This window comes from Amblyomma mixtum, chromosome 5 (genome assembly GCF_055824585.1).
Source record: "Amblyomma mixtum isolate Tamu chromosome 5, ASM5582458v1, whole genome shotgun sequence".
NCBI classification, from domain to species: Eukaryota; Metazoa; Arthropoda; class Arachnida; order Ixodida; family Ixodidae; genus Amblyomma; species Amblyomma mixtum.
Window position 1 is genome coordinate 121,336,871 of NC_143016.1, and position 17,736 is coordinate 121,354,606.

General features: G+C 45.6%; 1 long non-coding RNA gene across 1 annotated transcript; it reads right to left on the reverse strand.

The window, feature by feature from the left end:
• Positions 1-10,939: 10,939 nt before the first annotated feature.
• On the reverse strand, positions 10,940-12,508 carry LOC149343540 (uncharacterized). Its single transcript, XR_016282713.1, has 3 exons — positions 12,114-12,508; positions 11,521-11,637; positions 10,940-11,350 (listed from the first exon to the last, which is right to left on the reverse strand). It is a non-coding gene; the product is annotated as an uncharacterized LOC149343540 (long non-coding RNA).
• Positions 12,509-17,736: the final 5,228 nt, after the last annotated feature.

Below are 17,736 nucleotides of genomic sequence, written 5' to 3' on the forward strand. Positions count from 1 at the left end.
CAATGTATTAAGGGTCCCTTAAAAAGCGCCGCACTTGGCTGCTACCGCATAACTCAGCCAATACGCCTTAACATTGCAACCATATGTAAAGACAGTACCCACTCTTCCATAATTCAAACCACCAGCGCTGAAAACCACCTAGAGAACGCGAAATCCTAGAAGCATTTAAATTCAAGAAGTTAGGCACTGAATGCGTCAGTTATAGCTTTATCCAGTTTACAGCAAGAGAATACAATTTCATGATAGGCGAATGCGCATAGCTTTTCACATGCGAGATATCAGAACCTGCACTATAAAATATTTTTTTTGCGTTGCTGCTTACACACAACAACGCCCTGATGGGGAGATTTTCAATAAAGAAAATTGAGCTCTTTTTCGAGCGTCGTCGAGTCTAGTCCTCCTTCTGCCGCCGCGGTGGCTGAGCGGTTATGGTGCTCGGCTGCTGGCCCAAAAGACGCGGGTTCGATCCCGGCCGCGGCGGCTAGAATTTCTTTGGAGGAGAAATTCTAGAGGCCCGTGTACTGTGCGATGTCAGTGCACGTTAAAGAACCCCAGGTGGTCGAAATTTCCGGAGCCCTCCACTACGGCGTCTCTCATAGCCTTAGTCGCTTTGGGACGTTAAACCCCATAAATCAAATCAAATCAAATCAGTCCTCCTTCTCGTGAAGGCCTCCTTTTCTCCTGTATTTTTTTCGTAAAAGTGCAATAAATTGCCCAATAAGCTGTGCTTCTTTATAAAAAAAAAGCGTTTTGGAAACGTTACTCAGCGCTTATTCACAAGGAAGCCTTAGCACTCCCGTAGCGTCCGGCTATCTTTGGGCGTAATCATAGGCCTGTGCGCTTTACATGAATGCTGTAACATGTATCCACACCAAATTACGCTTCACACACAAAGAGTACTGTGTGCTGAGGTAACGCCCGTACTTTTTTCATCCCATTGCTGAAACTTTTCATTTTTCGTTTGTATTTGCTGTAACCTTGCAATTGAGACTAGTTCTCACATGAGATGAATGGAATGTCGTACAAGCATGTACATAATGTAGATAAGCTCCACAGCATAGCCTAAACAGGGCGCGCTCTCTTGCTCCAAAAGAAGGCACGCACCATTCCTGCCAAGTGTGATGGTTTTCTCTCTGTGCAAGCCCCCTCCACTTTTATACCAGACAGTATCATGGTTCTGCTTTCTAAGGGGTTTTGGGGCACTTCAGTGATCTTCACTTTCATATTACAACAATTTTTCTAATATCAAGCGAACTTTAAGCCCAAATGTTGGAACTGAAACGACTGGTAAACTATCGTCGTACACTTATCCCATTTTTGTCTAGAAGCAGTCGGTGTAGACTCAAGTCGATATGTGCGGTTTTGACACTTGCAGATTATGGGCACAGAATTTTGATACTTTCCAAGATAGCAAGATCGAAACATGCCAGTCCGCATGCACATTTATTTTATATGACACTAGAAGTGAAATTTTTTTGCTCCTACACGTGTGCCTTTTGTAAGGTCATTCTTGTCGTGTTTGCTGGACAGAAGTTATCTCAGTACGGAGTCAGTCAATACTGCCATATTTCAATATGTACATACGAACGGGAGGTAGCGAGAAAAAAGCCTCTAATAATACTCCGTTTAATGGGTCTCATCACAGAAAAGATAACAACAGCTTTGAAACCGCTCGAGAAATGAATACGCCTACGACTAGGTGAATGTATGTACACTTAAAACGAAAACAGGCAGAAAGAAAAGTATTTAACGTCACTCCAGGCGCCTTGAAAAAAATTGGCTGGTGTTTTAGCATTGCTAAGCACGAAGTATTGAGCGCAAGGACAGTTTTCTGCAGGTGGATAAAACCGCTACATACCCGAAAGCGCGAGTGGGGTGCCCACTGACTCAGGGAGCCACGTATAAGCGTCTTCAACCTCTCTGTAAGTGCCAATTTACCCGACGTACGCTGGCGGTCTAAGGTGCAGTGCCGTTTTTCTGTTGAAATGTTGTCAGCGCCAATGCGTATAGGTCTAGTGCCACGTTTCTGCCAGAACTTTTTTGACGCCAATGCATGTGGCTCACATCTCTCTGTAGCTACCTCCATATAGCTTAAAGAGATATGTGGAGCTTAAACAATAGCTTAAAGCGCTCTTATTTTGATAGTATTGCTATTTCATGAAGAAGAAGATGTGCAATGCCCATCGTGAGAGTATGTCGTAGATAAGCCCTTTCGGCCTTGGATTTTTTTTTTTGGTCGTAGATAGTTTTGTTCCGTATTTTTACAATGCCTGAGACCCCATAACGACGCAGTAAAAAGTTCAAGCTCTGTGCGCAAATATTATTTGATTTACAGGTGCAGTATAAAATCGGACATCAGGGCTCAATTCATATTTGAAAGGCTGTGCGCTAAAAAGACGTTCACAGGAAAAAGGATAGAGGCGATAGCGCACAGCCTTTCTAATATGAATTTTTACCAACTGGCCCGTCAAAAAGCCTTACAGGGCTCAATGGGTGTTAATTCCCAAAGGGAACGTTTTGGTTAAAGCAACAGACAAAAAAGAAATGAACGAGAAACTTTCTTTCTTTCTTTCTTTCTTACTTTCTTACTTTCTTAAGAAGCTTTGTTTTCTTTGTAAAGGATAGATGAATCTTGCAGATGCCAATTGAGGCCGCAACATTACTTCTACAGAGCCTCCTCCATTTACTATTCCAGATACTATAAAATTATCAAGAGAAAAGAGGTTAGGTCTCAGCCCTACTGAAGCCTCGACGCACAGAAGGGTAGTGTTGCAGCATATTGCACGAGATTACGCGACGTTCTTCGAAGCTGTGTGCATTGCCTAATGTTTGCGCTAAGCTGCGCGACTATCTGCCACCGCACCTTAAGACTTCAGCTGTTATACAACATTTGGAACGCTTAATACAATGTTTTGGCCATAAACTTCCAGAAAGGGTGATGGTGTCGTCAAAAACTTTTAATACAAGAAAGTAATTTGAAATGGGCAACAAATTTTGCTTCCCACATTTCACATCACTCTTCATTCTCTTTTTCTCTAGAATTCATGCTCCATATTACAAAAAAGCACGAAATGATAACTACAGTAGGAAATTGAGAGCATCAGCCCTCTCTCTCTCCGGGCATTTCCCACGGCACCCGACGCCGGACAGGACTCCGATTTCAATCGGGTTTACACTTTTAAGGATATACGCGATTATTACAATTGCACGCACCAGATTCTTCCCGCTCTGCGCAAAGGGCTGGGGAAGGCCAACGAGCGGGTACTCCTGTGCCTGCTCACTAACACCTTGCTGTAAGCGGCAACTCTAAAGCACTTCAATTCGACGGGCGGTGCTCGCACTGTGGGGAGGTATCTGACTCTCACCACATGATGTGGGCCTGTCAGCAGACCCCATCCCTCCCCTTTCTCCCAAACACCACCCGAAAGGACCGGGAGGCGACGCTGTCCGGCTGCTGCACCCTCGAGGCACAACGCGCCTTAACGCAGTACGCCTGGGCTGCTGCAACCGGCAATGGGTGCCTGACTAGGCATACCACCTAGTGGTTATAAGGGCATGACCCTTCAGGTCACGGTCCACAAGACCTCTCCATATGATTCTAGAAATTTTTCACCACCACTGCCTCGGAAGCCACTTTGCAAGCACATTCTGGTGTGCTTTGTTTACTGCACAATTTCGTCGTTACCAGTAGCTGCATGGTGTTTTTTGTCCATAAGTGACAAATGTTAAATTTTAGAGGCGAATAAAACGTATTTATCGAGCTGAATCGCACCTTTCATGACAAAAGCGACGTTGTGCCGCAGATTGCAAATGAATTGCGGTCTGTATTGGCGGAAATTGATTTTGTTTACGGTTTATGGTGGTCCCAAAGGAACTGATGTTATAACGGACAGCATAGTGAAGGGCTCCACAAATTTAGACCACCTGGGGTTCCTTAACTTCCAATGAATCACACAGTACACGGGCCTTTAGAATTTCGTCTTCATCGAAATTTGATCGCAGCGACCGGAATCGAACCCGCGTCTTCCGGGTCAGCAGGCGCGTGCCATAACCGCTGAGCAAACGTGGCGGCCGAAATTGATTTTGTGCTCGTAATAATGCTGCCATCTTTGGAGTACGTAAGGAACGGAGAATACTAAGTTACAACAATGCTCGACATAGGGCGAACAATTCTTGTATTTTGCGATCGAACCATTGGCTGCGATGTTGACCACAGTCGTCACCTTGCGGCACTGCGGCGCACCCAGCTCAAAGTGGACGCCCGCTTACGTCGTCTGCTGTCCAGGGGCCCGATTCTCGATATTCGCCAATCCGCCATGAGCGGGGCGTACCCGTGACGTGTGAATCGGGGCGGTCCGAAAATGCGTAACAGCAGAATGTAATGACGACATTGAAGAATAAAGAAAAAAGTATGACAAAAAAATAAACGGTGTCGTCTGCTACTTGGCGCCAAGTACAAAAAACACCGCCGAGTTGCGGCGCGAAGGGGAGTTAGCAAAGTAGCGCCGTAGAGATGGACGGTGAATTGCGTTGCGGCGGCGGTCGCGGCGTACTCGCCGCACAGTGATGGTGCTGAATGCGACGCTAAAGACCCTGTGGCCGGTCGTCACGGAAATAAGAGTTTAGCGGTAATTGTGCTGCATGAAGCGAACGCTTATTGCCCGAAGCCATCGCGTAGCGTGTCGCGTCTCCGTACTTGTGAGATGCGATCAGCGTCACGGGGAGAGGAATTGGCGGAGAAACGGCTGGCTCTCGATCGTAATCTCAACGCGTCAGTGGCGTTGGAAAGCTTTACCTCACCGTGTCATTTCTTCAGGTGCATAGACCTTAACACTACCCTTGGTTACGTTTGCAAGCGGCCGCGCACGAAACGCGACTGCGAATCGCGTCAAGTGCAACGCTATGAGCGCGTACGTCTTATTATCAAAAGCGTCAAATCCGAAAGCAAAATAGGGAGATATTGTTTCCCGCCAGTACTTAAAGAAAAACAGACAAAGCTAAAAGTCCACTGTCAACAGAAGCATGTATTTCACAGTGTTGGCGTTTCACTTAATCTCAATAGGACATGGTACTCATCTTTTGCTTTGTGAACATTAACTAAGCCTGCCTGCAAGCAGACTTCACGGACTTTATATAAAAGCACCTCACGAATGCATGGCATAGAGTGGCAGGTACATAATTTCATTCAAATAAAAAAAGGCTTTCAATAATGCTATTTGATTTCAATGTTTGAAAAGGCCCTCAATCTCGTTAATTCTGTCTAACAATGAGCACACAGCACTTACCAAGGGCATATAGGCAGGTACACCACTCGTGTGATGCAAGTACGCACCAAAATGTGAGAGGTGAAACAAAATTTGTCATGCCCATCCCTACAATTCCTTTGCTGTAGGACAACAGTAATGCATCCACAGCAGCACCAGGCAGCTCCTTTCAATGCAGCAAGATTCCTTGTAAGAGGGCAATGTGTGATGTCAAGAAAGGTGAAGTCGGCTGGAAAAAGATATCTTCACATATGCTACTCAACATTGGGGAACGGGACGAATATAGAGGGGGATAATGAAGGTGGAGTGTGATGCCACATCACAAACAGGTAATGCAGTGTGCAAGACACTTGCTTTATTTGCTTCATGCAAGTTATCGGTTTGGTTTATTGGGGTTTAACGTCCCAAAGCGACTCAGGCTATGAGAGACGCCGTTTTGAAGGGCTCCGGAAATTTCGAACACCTGGGGTTCTTTAACGTGCATGCAAGTTATTATCATATCATGCACATACACGCGTATTATCTAGTGCGCATGTCATATTAAGCCTGAACATGGCTCTGGGTCAGGTCAAGGAGCTGAAGGATAATAAAAACAACGGTGAGTTAAGAAGGAAGAACAGCAACACAACAAGAAAAGCACAAGCATGCACAGCAGCAAGATAACACACAAAGGGGGCAATAAATGCAAGGCTAACATGACCCACAGTATTTGAGGGAGGCAGCATCACAGACAAGCAGTGGTATTCTAGCAAAAGGTCTCTTAATGCAGCATGATAACATTGGATGATGTGGATTGGTTTTGGCAAGCCCTGTGCACGCCACGAGCAATCTACAAGAGGCCTCCGTCATGTTTCTAGCCTGATGTGCAAGTGCATGACTTTCCCTCTGTGCACACTCCTGACCACATACATATCAGGGCCATTGTTGGTTTTCTTTGAGGGGTGGATCACAATGCCGTTAGGCAACATTTACACCATACACTGATGCAATAAAGACCCTGTGATGCCACTATTGCGCACTGCAGGAGAGTAATGCTCAATGAAATGCGTTCACTCTCAAAGTACCTTCCTTTACTGTGAACTAAAATAGACAACCCTCTATGTACACTCAAAATATGATATCTACAGTTCAGTGAAGGGCACCATACCAGATGTAGGTGCTGAAATGTCGGCAAATGTCTGAAAGGACACTGAGGACTAATCGAAGTTGCTCTGCAACAGTAGATTACCACATTCCAATAACAAAGGGCCTACCTGTACTGAGAACAAAGCTTGTGTACAGCTCAGAGATTATTTGTTCAAAGAAGCAGTTCAAAATTACCATGGTGAAGTGCGTTGGCAGGAAGGCTATTACAGCCCTTGGTTGGTAATAACTTTATTAGTCCCACTTCAGTGGATCAGGTGAGGGTTAGTGAAGGGGTGTTGAAGAGGTCGGCGACGGCCCTCAGGCCACTTTAGGTGACCAGGCACTGTTTGGCTGCAGCAACCTTCAAGGCCCAGGCCATGATGCAAAGCTGAAGCTCTGCCTGTGAGCTGCGCAGAGAAGCCTCCCATCGCTCCTGTGATTCCACCCCTTGGAAAGGAGGTTTCGGTTTGTTTGGGCAAGCCTGATATGAGCGTTTAAAATCCGCTCTGGTGCTCGAGCATAAGTGACAGGTTGGAGATTTCTCCCCTCTATGTATGTATTACACTCCACTGCATGAAAAAAAAAAAACAGAACACTTAAAATGCCTAGTGGTGTGTGCACATGGAGGGTAAATTGTTTTTTTGAGCATGATTAAGGCAGCTTGAAAAATGGTAAGCAAGTCTGATTCAGAGTTTCCACGAGGAGAGTGTTAAATAAATGAACAGAAGCTATTCACCACCAATATAATGATAGAACAGGTTGCAAAATGTTGATGAAATTGGAGTCATTGCAAGTGCCTGTGCATAAAATTTAAGCTCCCTGAAAAATTACCGTCTTGTACAGCTTTGCTGGCTAATTTCTCTGAAAGTTCTAGCAGAAGTATGAAACCAAACCAAGTCAGGTGGAAACAGGCTGCTATTCTTTTTTCACACTATAAGAATAATTTTTTTTTCCGACTACCACCAGGTAATATTATTAGTGCTGTATGGTATGTGATGGCATCGCAATTAGTGCTAAGAAGTTATTGGGTGCCATGTGCAGCCAGAAAAGAAAGGTACGGAAAGCCTGCACACACCACTGTCAAGGAGAGAGGCTGCCATTCAGCAGAAAACCCAGTGTTATCCAGCCGGCATTGCGTCAAAAGACAAGCTTCACGCGTGGATGTCCACAGTGAAGGTCACTGAAAAGAGGATTTGTAATCTGAATCAAACGTCAGCACACGTCTGAAACTACTTCACTTTATAAAATAATAGATTTTACGTACAGAAAATTAATAAATTTCTTTCTGCCTTGAAACCCATGACCCCTGGATCGCCAGCCAGGCACGCTACCAACTAGACCGTGTAGGCACACTTTGCTGAGGTACAAAGGGGGGGGGGGGGGAGTGATGTGTGGGTGCTGTTGGCTTAATTTGAAGCCTAGCAATGTAATTACTGCAGTGAACTAGAGATGTGCCAATTAGTGAGAAACTAATTACAATAACATTACATAGGTGAACTGCAGTGTGGAAGAGTTCAAAGACAAGAATTGGGAACCTGTGCTGAGGCAACTCTGATAAATGTGTGAACATGAATGAAGAACAGTGACTATGTGTGTGAAGAGAAACCGCTGCAGGGAGCCATGAACACTGTTGTGTGATACCCATGAATGCTGAGCTTAAAGGGGCCCAGAAACACAATCTTAGTTAACTGTTTTGCCTGTTGATTGCTACAGTGAGTTATAATGATGCTATTAGCGTCGGTAATACCGCGTATATTCCGTTTTTTAATATTTTAATGTCCTCCCAAAAACAACTTCATGGCTCTGATGGTGTCGCCACACAGTGGCGGGTTTTTAGCAGCGGATATGACATCGCCTGGCGCAAGCTTGATGATCGGACAAACAGTAAATATACTGCAAATTGTGTGAATAAATAGAGACACATTTTGTCACCTGTCTGCGTTTTATATTAGATCAACAAAAACAATTTGTTTGTCTTAGATAAAAGCCCTGCAAAGCAAGTAAAATAAAAATACACCACCAGGGGCGCTCTGGCATGGAAACAACGCTGCCAGTCTCACAGAGAGTAGGCAACCATGGAGTACAAACTTCCGCGACGTGCTCTGGCTGGCTGTTTTGATTGGTTGCGCCAGGTGCCGTCATTGGGAGAGCGAAATAGGAGTGGGAAGCCCCGCCAAAATCGAGTTGAGGGCAGCGTTTTGTTTGCTTGTATTTTGAAATTTCTTCACTGAATACCTCCCGTTCCTGTGCATCGATTCCTGTAATTCTTTTTAAGTCAGCATCTGTGTGACATAAAGAACCCACCTGAAGTATAGCCGGTATTCCCCCAGGCAGTGTTTCGCAGCCCCTTTAAGTGTGCCCCTACATTTTTGGGGAGCGAGACAAGTTGCATTGCCTCTTAGGTGTTGCAATTTGCTCAAAAAAAGTGAGGTGTCTTTTACATGCAGAGTGAAAAGTTTGTGGAAGCCATTATTGGCAAAATAATTTATTTCCATCACTGAACTTCATGCATCCTAGAATTCATTATGCAGCCTAACTGCGAATCATTACCTAGTGCAACAATACACATTGACGAATATGTCTCGTCTACAAAGATAATAATTTTTTTGGGACAGACTCATCTTTCATAACCGTTTGACAGTGGTGTACATGCACATTAGTGTTGCCTAGTTTGCAAACTTAAGTAGCCAGCTGAAGTAGCCACCTTTGCTAAACAGAAAAATGGCAGCACGGACACTGATACGGTCCAGTCACACTAAGGGTGCAGAGGGTAAACAGGTTGTCTAGGATTTGTCTTAAAATGACCAAACAGCAACCCCAACTTATATGAATGAAAAGTGCAAGGGGATGAGTCAATGAAAATGGGATCTAACACAGTTTCACTGGGAGGACAGGTGGGCAGTGACCTTCCATTCAAGGTTGCATTCAAGGTTGATAGCCCAGCACAGAAAAAGATCTTGGACCTCAAATCCTGGAAAGAGAAAAAGATCCCGAACCTGGGAAGACCGGCTGTGTAACCCAGAAAAATCAATAGCGTTTACTACTACTACTACTATTATGATCCATTTCCAGCTAACTTATTGAACCGAATCATGCCCTTCCAGCTACAAAATGCCATTTGGAGTTCCAGAACAGGGCAAATATGGGCTGGTTGATACATGTTTTACGAATTGGAAAACAGCGCAGTGAAAGACAACACAAAAGAAGGACAAAATGCCAGCGCTTAGAGCTTTATTATTGAAACACAAATTATGTCCAGCTGCATAATTTATACTTCCAGTTACCTTCAACTGAATTAATGTACAATTTGTAGGTTTTCGTCAGGGGTACAAATTTCAGCTAGAAGATGGGAATGGGTACACGTGTCAGAACGCTGGCCAGGCCTTGCATTTTCATCTGGGAAATTGACCGTGAAACAATTACATGACTTTTCCTTCAGGAAAAATAGTTCACTGCTGTATAACTACGTGCAGCATGTGAAAGAAGCAGTCAAAAGCAAGCAGACAGAGGCAACCAAATGCCATGAGGCAAAGCATGTTGTGATCTCATCACACAAACAGTGCCACACAAGACGTATTGCACCCTGAAGAACAGATGTTGTAAATGACTAGAGACACAGCGACCATGCTGTATGTTGAGCATGTTGTGGACTGCTGGCTCTCAACAAACACCAAAGCAAACAATGCATTGGTGAAAGCATGTCCAGTCAACACCCAGGTGCTGGAAGGAAAACATTTTGGTGCTTTCCTGTCCTTCACTGAACTTAAGCACCAAATAAAATGTGCGTTGTGTACAAGCAGAACACGTAGGGAGGCACCACACGAAGGGATGGCACTTCTTCACAATCACCAAAGCATGTGTTGAAGCATGCACTCAGCAAGTTGGCAGACGGTAGGCTGAAAACACTTGGGGCACTTCCTGACTCATACAAAACTGCAGCACCAGACAAAAATGATTTCTACTGTCATGGATATCACCAATATGGTCCTATTCAAAGAACAGCACCAAAATGATGAAGACTTCATCAGCTTCCTGGCAGTATGCTATCAAACTTGAAGCAGAGCAAATGTATGCTGATTACTTGTGGCATAGCTACACATGACAATCACGGCAGTGAGTGCAATTCTCGAAAGCAGCTGCTGATCATGCACTTCCTGTCTGTCAGGTAGAATCCAAATGGTGCTGTGTCCTCCTCCCTGCTGTAGATGTTGGTGCTCCTTCTGTTATCACCACCTGCCAGTGGTGTCATGGTCCTGCAGCTGAGTGTGGATGAATATGTTGTGTTGCACAGTGCAAGCTCCGCTGACCTTTGCAGAGAACTCTTGACCATGGCGTACCATGACCATGACACCTTTGCAGACACCTCATGTAATCGTTCAGGAACCCGGTATCACCACCCAGCTAGGCAGCCAGTCCAGCCGAGGGGTGAGCGAAGATGAATCTGGCATCATGGCTCCCGAGCACACGAGACCCCACGGTGAGAGTAGTCACCACATCTGCATAAGATGCAAACCATCACCTGCACATTAATCAACTCTGTGCACTGAAATCTTCCAACGAGCTAGACATTGCGTTTCCAAATATGAGAAATTGTTGAAGCCTCAAGTTCAACTATTGTCTAGTTTTACGCACAAATGTAAAATACGCTGACTGCAAAATCAATCATTAGTATCAAAACGAAGTGTTGCCATATAGCTAGAGGTACTTGATGACACATTTCCCAAACTGATGGATACAAATAATTAATACACACTTTTTATACTCAAGAAAACCACCACAGAATGCACTGCAAGGAAGGGCACAAGTTCAACTGTTTATGACTACCATGAGTTTTTTAGTATATGCATGCTTTTTCATTTTGCACCAATTGAAATGAGGCTACCTTGACATTGCGGTCACTAAGAGAAATCCAAAGCCAGAGAACAACACTGCGTGTCACCCACACCTATCTCCACTGTCACCTGAAAAGTACAGACATGATTAATTTACATATAATTCTATTTACACTGTTCTTCCTTGCTCAATAAACTATAAATAAATGCAGACAGATATCATTAGCCGCATGCAATCTTACTGCAGGCAAACATGCTATCCCTTCATGCCTGCCACAACACACTAAGCACGTGCTCACCAGTTTAACGATTTCCATGCGGGCAGCACATGGAGAGAGACTGCACATAAATGGGTCATGGATGGATCCCGCACAGATTCTTGTGAGCTGGAACCTTCACCGGCAGGAACACCACACCTGTAAATAAAATGTACAAGACTCATATATATTTGTTTTCCGTGTGCCCTTAGAGAAATAATTTTTTCCACCCTCCTACGGTAATTTCCACGTGACTGCTGCGTAACTGATGATGTAACACTGTTTCAAAATTTCAGCTTGAATAGCGAAATCACTTTAGTGTGCTTCATTAATAATGCTTAAGACAGGTTATAGTATTCTTTTACAATGTCACGCATTTTTTTTTCACACTTAAGGAAACGACGCCTTTCAGCTGATTTCACCGATGCTGCCTTTCACATTCATCAACACCAAACACAAAGAAATCGATCAACGTACTAGCATGCTAGGCTTTGTTTTCTCAACTTGGCGCTGTGTGCAAAAACTGAAACACAGTATGAAAAAAGCAACGCGAAGTGCCGAATACAAATTTCGGATTCTTGTTTTAAAGTCATCTCCAGCATGCATGCGAAAGGAATGAGAATGATGCTACACACACACGGATGTCTCGTCAAGAAGCCCGACACATTCCTGGAGTTTGTTGCTCGGCCGCGCGAACACCTCTCGTGTCATCCGCTCATCACGCGAGACAAAGCCCATCCGTTCAGCGACGTTTCACAGCTGGCGATCGTCCCTCAGAGCTCGACAGTTCGGCACTGCTTCTCGCCGCAATGCATCCTTGCATAGCCACCACATATATGCCTCGTCAGATGATTGCACAGACGAGCTGTCTAGTCAGAGACAACTCGAAAGCATCGCGGTGACCTCGAAAGTCGCTCACCTTTCCCACTTCTAGGGTTTAACAAACGACGAATGAATGCAAGGAGCAGCAAATCGCAGCGCCGGCACCGCCATTCGAGCAATTTTCGCGCTTCACTAACCGCACGGACGGATGATTTCTCGCGAGCGAAGGGTTTGCAACGGGAGAGCAGTTAGCGCCCCCATGCGGCTGTACGCTTAAGCCTTCACTATTAACGCTCTCGAGGGTTGCTTATTTCAGATGAGCTCTTACAACGCGATATCATTACATTGTGCAATCAAAACAAGACTTTTGTAAGCTTAGTTTTGTCTTGAAATAAATACCCGTTAAAATGCGGCTACCTAACGCCGTATAAATCAGCATTTCACTAACTCATTTGCATGATTCGGGTACCTTTCGCCGGGCGAAATGATGGCGGCGAATTTCAGCCATTTTTTGCAATGGCGGCACAACGTAAACGTGATGAAACGTCATTCTGACATCACTCCAAAATGTGTGCCTATCACGTGATTTACGTGATATTGTTCCAACCAATCAGATTTTAGGAAGTTGCCATTTCCGGTGTGCAGCTATTTTCTCCGAATTGGCAAGTCGAGCGCAAGTGCTCTCGCACGGACCGCTTGTAGCTTCTTTTCCCTTCACAATCACATATATGTACCAGCCGGGCACCAAGAATAGCTCTACGAAAATGCATTTTCAATGCCACGTCAAATCGATGTCACCGCGAAAAGTGCTCGCGTAACCGACCCTGATTGACACGCCCATTGACGGCGATTGACACTTCTGACAGCCAATCAGAGAGGCAATATGGCGCCGACAGGCGAATGTGAATATCGAGAATAGGGCGCCAGGAGTGTTTATGACCGCCCGTATGGCAGGAATTCCTGGTGGCTTGTTCACTTCGGAGTTTCAGTGCACTGATTCTACACTGCCTTTTACGAGAGAAATCTGAACACGCTATCATCTTGCGCTGCAGTGAAGGATATAGTTGTCCGCATCGAGAGTGTCATGCTGGATGACGACATCCTCCACCCATCTTCAACACTTCTATTTCTTTACCGTGGTGCGTCTGAAAGACAGTGACAATGGCGTTATGGGCCGTGCAAAAGAAAAAGAAACAGGCCGCTCTCAGCCACACATCTGAATGCAGCCGCCCAGCGGTTTCATATTCCAGCACGCAGCCAAGCGTAATGCAGCCCGAACAAACAATTTTGTTTCCACTGCGAGATCAACTTATTTCAGTATTCCCTTCTGGCTACTTTGATCGCTTTTGAAAGGCACATGTAAAGCGTTTCCGGCCAAGCCGGCATATAACGGCGACAGATATAAAGAACGCCTGCTTATTACGAACGAGTGCGATGCTACCCTCAAAATATGCATCAGCAAAATGCCAATTCGTTTCGATACAATTAACAACTTCTGTCACTCCACTCGGTTATAGGGAGAGAGCAGGTGCCGTAAGCACTGTCTGAAGTTACGAGGCCCTCGCGAGACCACTGGAATAAGCGTAAATAACAATTGCGAATCCAATAAACGGGTGGCAATGAAACAGTAAGTGACCGCCGTCTAAGTATGCGCCGACGGCCTGCGAGCGTGATGGTTGCCCGCGCGTTCGCCGGCTGGGCACAGCATCCAGAGTGGAGGAGGGAGCGCGGTGAGCGCTAAAGGAGCATTTTCGAAATTGAAACTACTGCCCATGGTCACGGACGAAATAAAATTTGTGATAAAAATTTTCAATCCCTTGGCAGCCATGATTGTCACGTGGCATATGCTACTTGCCGAGTCAGCTCCCTCTTTTGCGCTGCTACCACGTGCAGGAAGCGTCAAAGAGCGGACAGTGCAGCTGATACATTGTGTGCTACGAGCGCTGCGCTACTTTCGTTGCTGCACGTGCCTATGAACGATAGATGCAGCTCTGGAAACCACACGTGATTGGACGCATGGAGATATATGGCAACAAATCGTTGATACATGGCTAGCCAGGTGCTCCCTCTGATTTTCGTGTTCTTGCGGACAACATGGCTCAGCTGCGTGGTGTGGCGGAGCCACTGAACGCCAAGCACGAGCATTCCCGTACCGCTAGGAATCTGATTAATGTGACCATAAGCTGCCATGAACGCTTCAATCATGATCATCGGACTGACTACACCGAATGCCAACTGCGGCCACCGGGCGCGCGCATACTTCTTAATCTCATCGGCCCACCTAACTTTCTGCCGTCCCCTGCTACGCTTTCCTTCTCATGGAATCCAGTCCTTTACAGTTATGGACCATCGGTTGTCTTGCATTCACATTACATACCCTGCCTAAGCCCATTTCTGTCTCTTGGTTTCGACAGGACGTCATTAACTCGCAACTGTTCCCTCCCCCTCTCTGCCCTCTTCCTGTCTCTTAACGTTACACCTTTCATTTTCCTTTCCATAGCTTGGTCGTTGCGTTTCGTTGTCCTTAAGTTGAACCCTTTTCGTTAACCTCCACGTTTCTGTCCCATAGTTGAGTCAGGTAAGGCCACGTACAAACAGAATGGCCCGGTCTGGTCTCTGGGTCCCCATCGCCGATTCTGCGGACTGCGCTCCTTTGCGTGCGTTCTTTCCGCGTGTTATTTAGAAATACTGTAAGAGCTCTTGTGTTACAGGCAGCATGCTGGAAGGTGGACCCGCACTCAGAGAAGAAGCGAAAGAACTGCCACGTCAATTCATTTCAGTTTATTGGCAGGCTGGATCCTACCTGCACAGAGTGTTGCTAGTCCACTTCGGCGGAGTCTGATTCAGCGCTCCTTAAAAGTTCCAGCCGACGCCAAAACTAAAAGTGCAGTCGGCGTATAACGCTGCATGTACATAGGGCAATATGTGGACTTCTTTCGCCCCCTTTCATCTTTGAAACGATGACGGAAACTGGAATGGACATCGATGCACCACACACTAAAAACAGGAAGACAAAGTTTGGGCAACGTACAAGTTCCTTGCTCATGCACAAATAAAACAAAAACCTAAAGCGTCGAATGTTGAGTAGAAACATCAGGACAGACAGCACGTACAACGGGCAAAAGTACGAGATAATACTTTTTTGCGCCTCAGAACTTGGTTACGTGCATGTATTCGCAAAGACGCGATGTGAAGGGCACCAGCTAAACTTATTTCCTTGCACAACCCGGAAGGGGCAGGAGGAGTTTTCACCGCTTAATATGGTGGATCGTTAGTTCGGTGCGCTCAGCACTAACCCTCGATGGCCGTTTTCGTTGGTTTCTTTCGCGACTGCTTTGTTCTTTTGGTCGCCTCTCAATATTAACACCGTTGTCAATGGAGACGGAGTTGTCTCTAGCACACGGAATGCTGATGACAGCGGTTGGTTGTTATTCAATTCAGAGAATGTATTTGGCGTTAACCAGCAGATGGTCAACGTACGCTCTCAGTATTCTCACAATACGGGCCAAGACCTCGCAATCATATGCGATATTGTGCCTCTATAAGGGAGACGACAACCCAGCAACATGAACAGGGCCGGCCAGCTCTCTCTGTGCAGATGTTACAAATGCATTCGCGCGAATTTTTGTTTGTTTGAATGTTTCAAAGTTGCCCGTGCGCCGCTTTATCGTTTTGTTTGTGATGCAAGACGCGCCTAGATTTATCTCGATTGATCGCATCCAGGTGGAGCCGATTCCACGTTGTTCCAGAATGTTCTTTTAACTTTCCAAGCTTTATCTTCAAAGTTCGCCATCAGCTTTAAAAAGAGCATGGCCGTGAGCGGCCGGTATTCTGTTCGACGATCGCCGAGCACACTTGTTGCTACGAACCCGCCGAGTGATTCAGTTCTTTGCGCGCGCAAGTAAGCCCAAATAAAGGGTTTCGTTTAGAAACCACTCTCGCTGTTTTCCTGGTCGCCGGACGGAGTCACCCCTGCGTGACAGTACGATCTGCTGCAGTTACAAATGCAATAGTAAACTCCTTCCGCAATAGCCTCTGTCTTGCCGACCTCAACTCAAGGTCAGCAGAACAGCCAGCAGAACCGCACCTAGTCCGTTTCCCTTGCTGGAAAAGAGTAGCCTGCCACACACTGTCTGTGTGAGCACAGGTGAACAGGTACGGTGTTCAAAACGATGCCGTGAAGCCGGCTGTCTGTAGGCGTCTTTTCAGAGGTAGAAATATGTTTAATCAGAAAATCCAGGGTAGCAAGTCACCATAAATACTTTCTTCAAAAAAATATGAATCACGGCCCCTGCAGTAATCAATTAGGACGAAAAAAGAAACTAAAGCTATCTCAAAAATTATTCAAAGCCACTAGTCGAAAAAATGCCGAAAGGCGTTCCTTAGCAGTCTGACGCCAAAGGCTCGATCGACTGACTTCATGCTTAAGCTCGATTCGATAACCCAGAATCAAGGGCCCATTCGTATGGCTTCAAATGGTACAAAAGTAATGTACTGCAAGTAATATCTTCTACGTTAACTATTGCTCACTTTAAAGCGCAGAGGACCACACCTTACGACTAGGAAAAACAGGATAGTCATGAACAGGTGCTTTGCATCAAAACCTCTCCAAAGCACTTGGAGCTCCTTCATATCAGGGTTACCCTCTCGACTATGTCCGGTGGCTCGCGCACGTACGTCGAAACAAAGCCAACACCAGGCTGGACTGAATGATATGGCAGCGCGGGGTGCAGAGACTGAGTAGCTGAGAACGCTCATGCAGCCAAAAACAGGCCACCTCGCACCACCAGGGCTGTCTTCCCCGTGGAATATTTGAGTGGCACAGCTCATGGCCAAAAGCGCACACGAGCGCCTTGTAGTACGGGAAAAGTTCCGACTTAAGCTCTAGAAAAGATTCTCCTATTTCCATTGTTGCAAGTTCGCTGTCAGCTCGCCATCAAGCCGGGAGGTGCCACTGCTTCGCATAAAGCCCTGCATTTTTTTTTCCGTCTGGTCTGTTTAGTCCTAAACCGTTTTGCATCACCTTAGTTCGATAGCATTCGCTAACTCTTTCTTGCTCTCAAGTCTCTTTGTAGCTAAATCACATAACAGGACATAATTCATGCACGAATGTTTAAAACACATTTTGTTTACTAGAATAAGTTGGAGACTTCCAAACCGGCTCAGATTATACAATGATTTCCATCCTTTACAAGTGACATTTAGCAAACAAAATTCTAAATTTGGCTTGCACATACCCAAACTTTTGTTTTCAGCATTCAGGGCAACCAATAAGGATATTATGGGTTCAAAATAAAAAGAGGAGCGGGCTCAAAGCAAGTCACAAGCAGAGTTTTTGTTTTTATTCATTATACTACACACTTATTAACAAAGCTGTAAGTGTTTCTGGTAGGACCACATACATCCTCATGCATGCATTTTTTCATGCGAAACGCA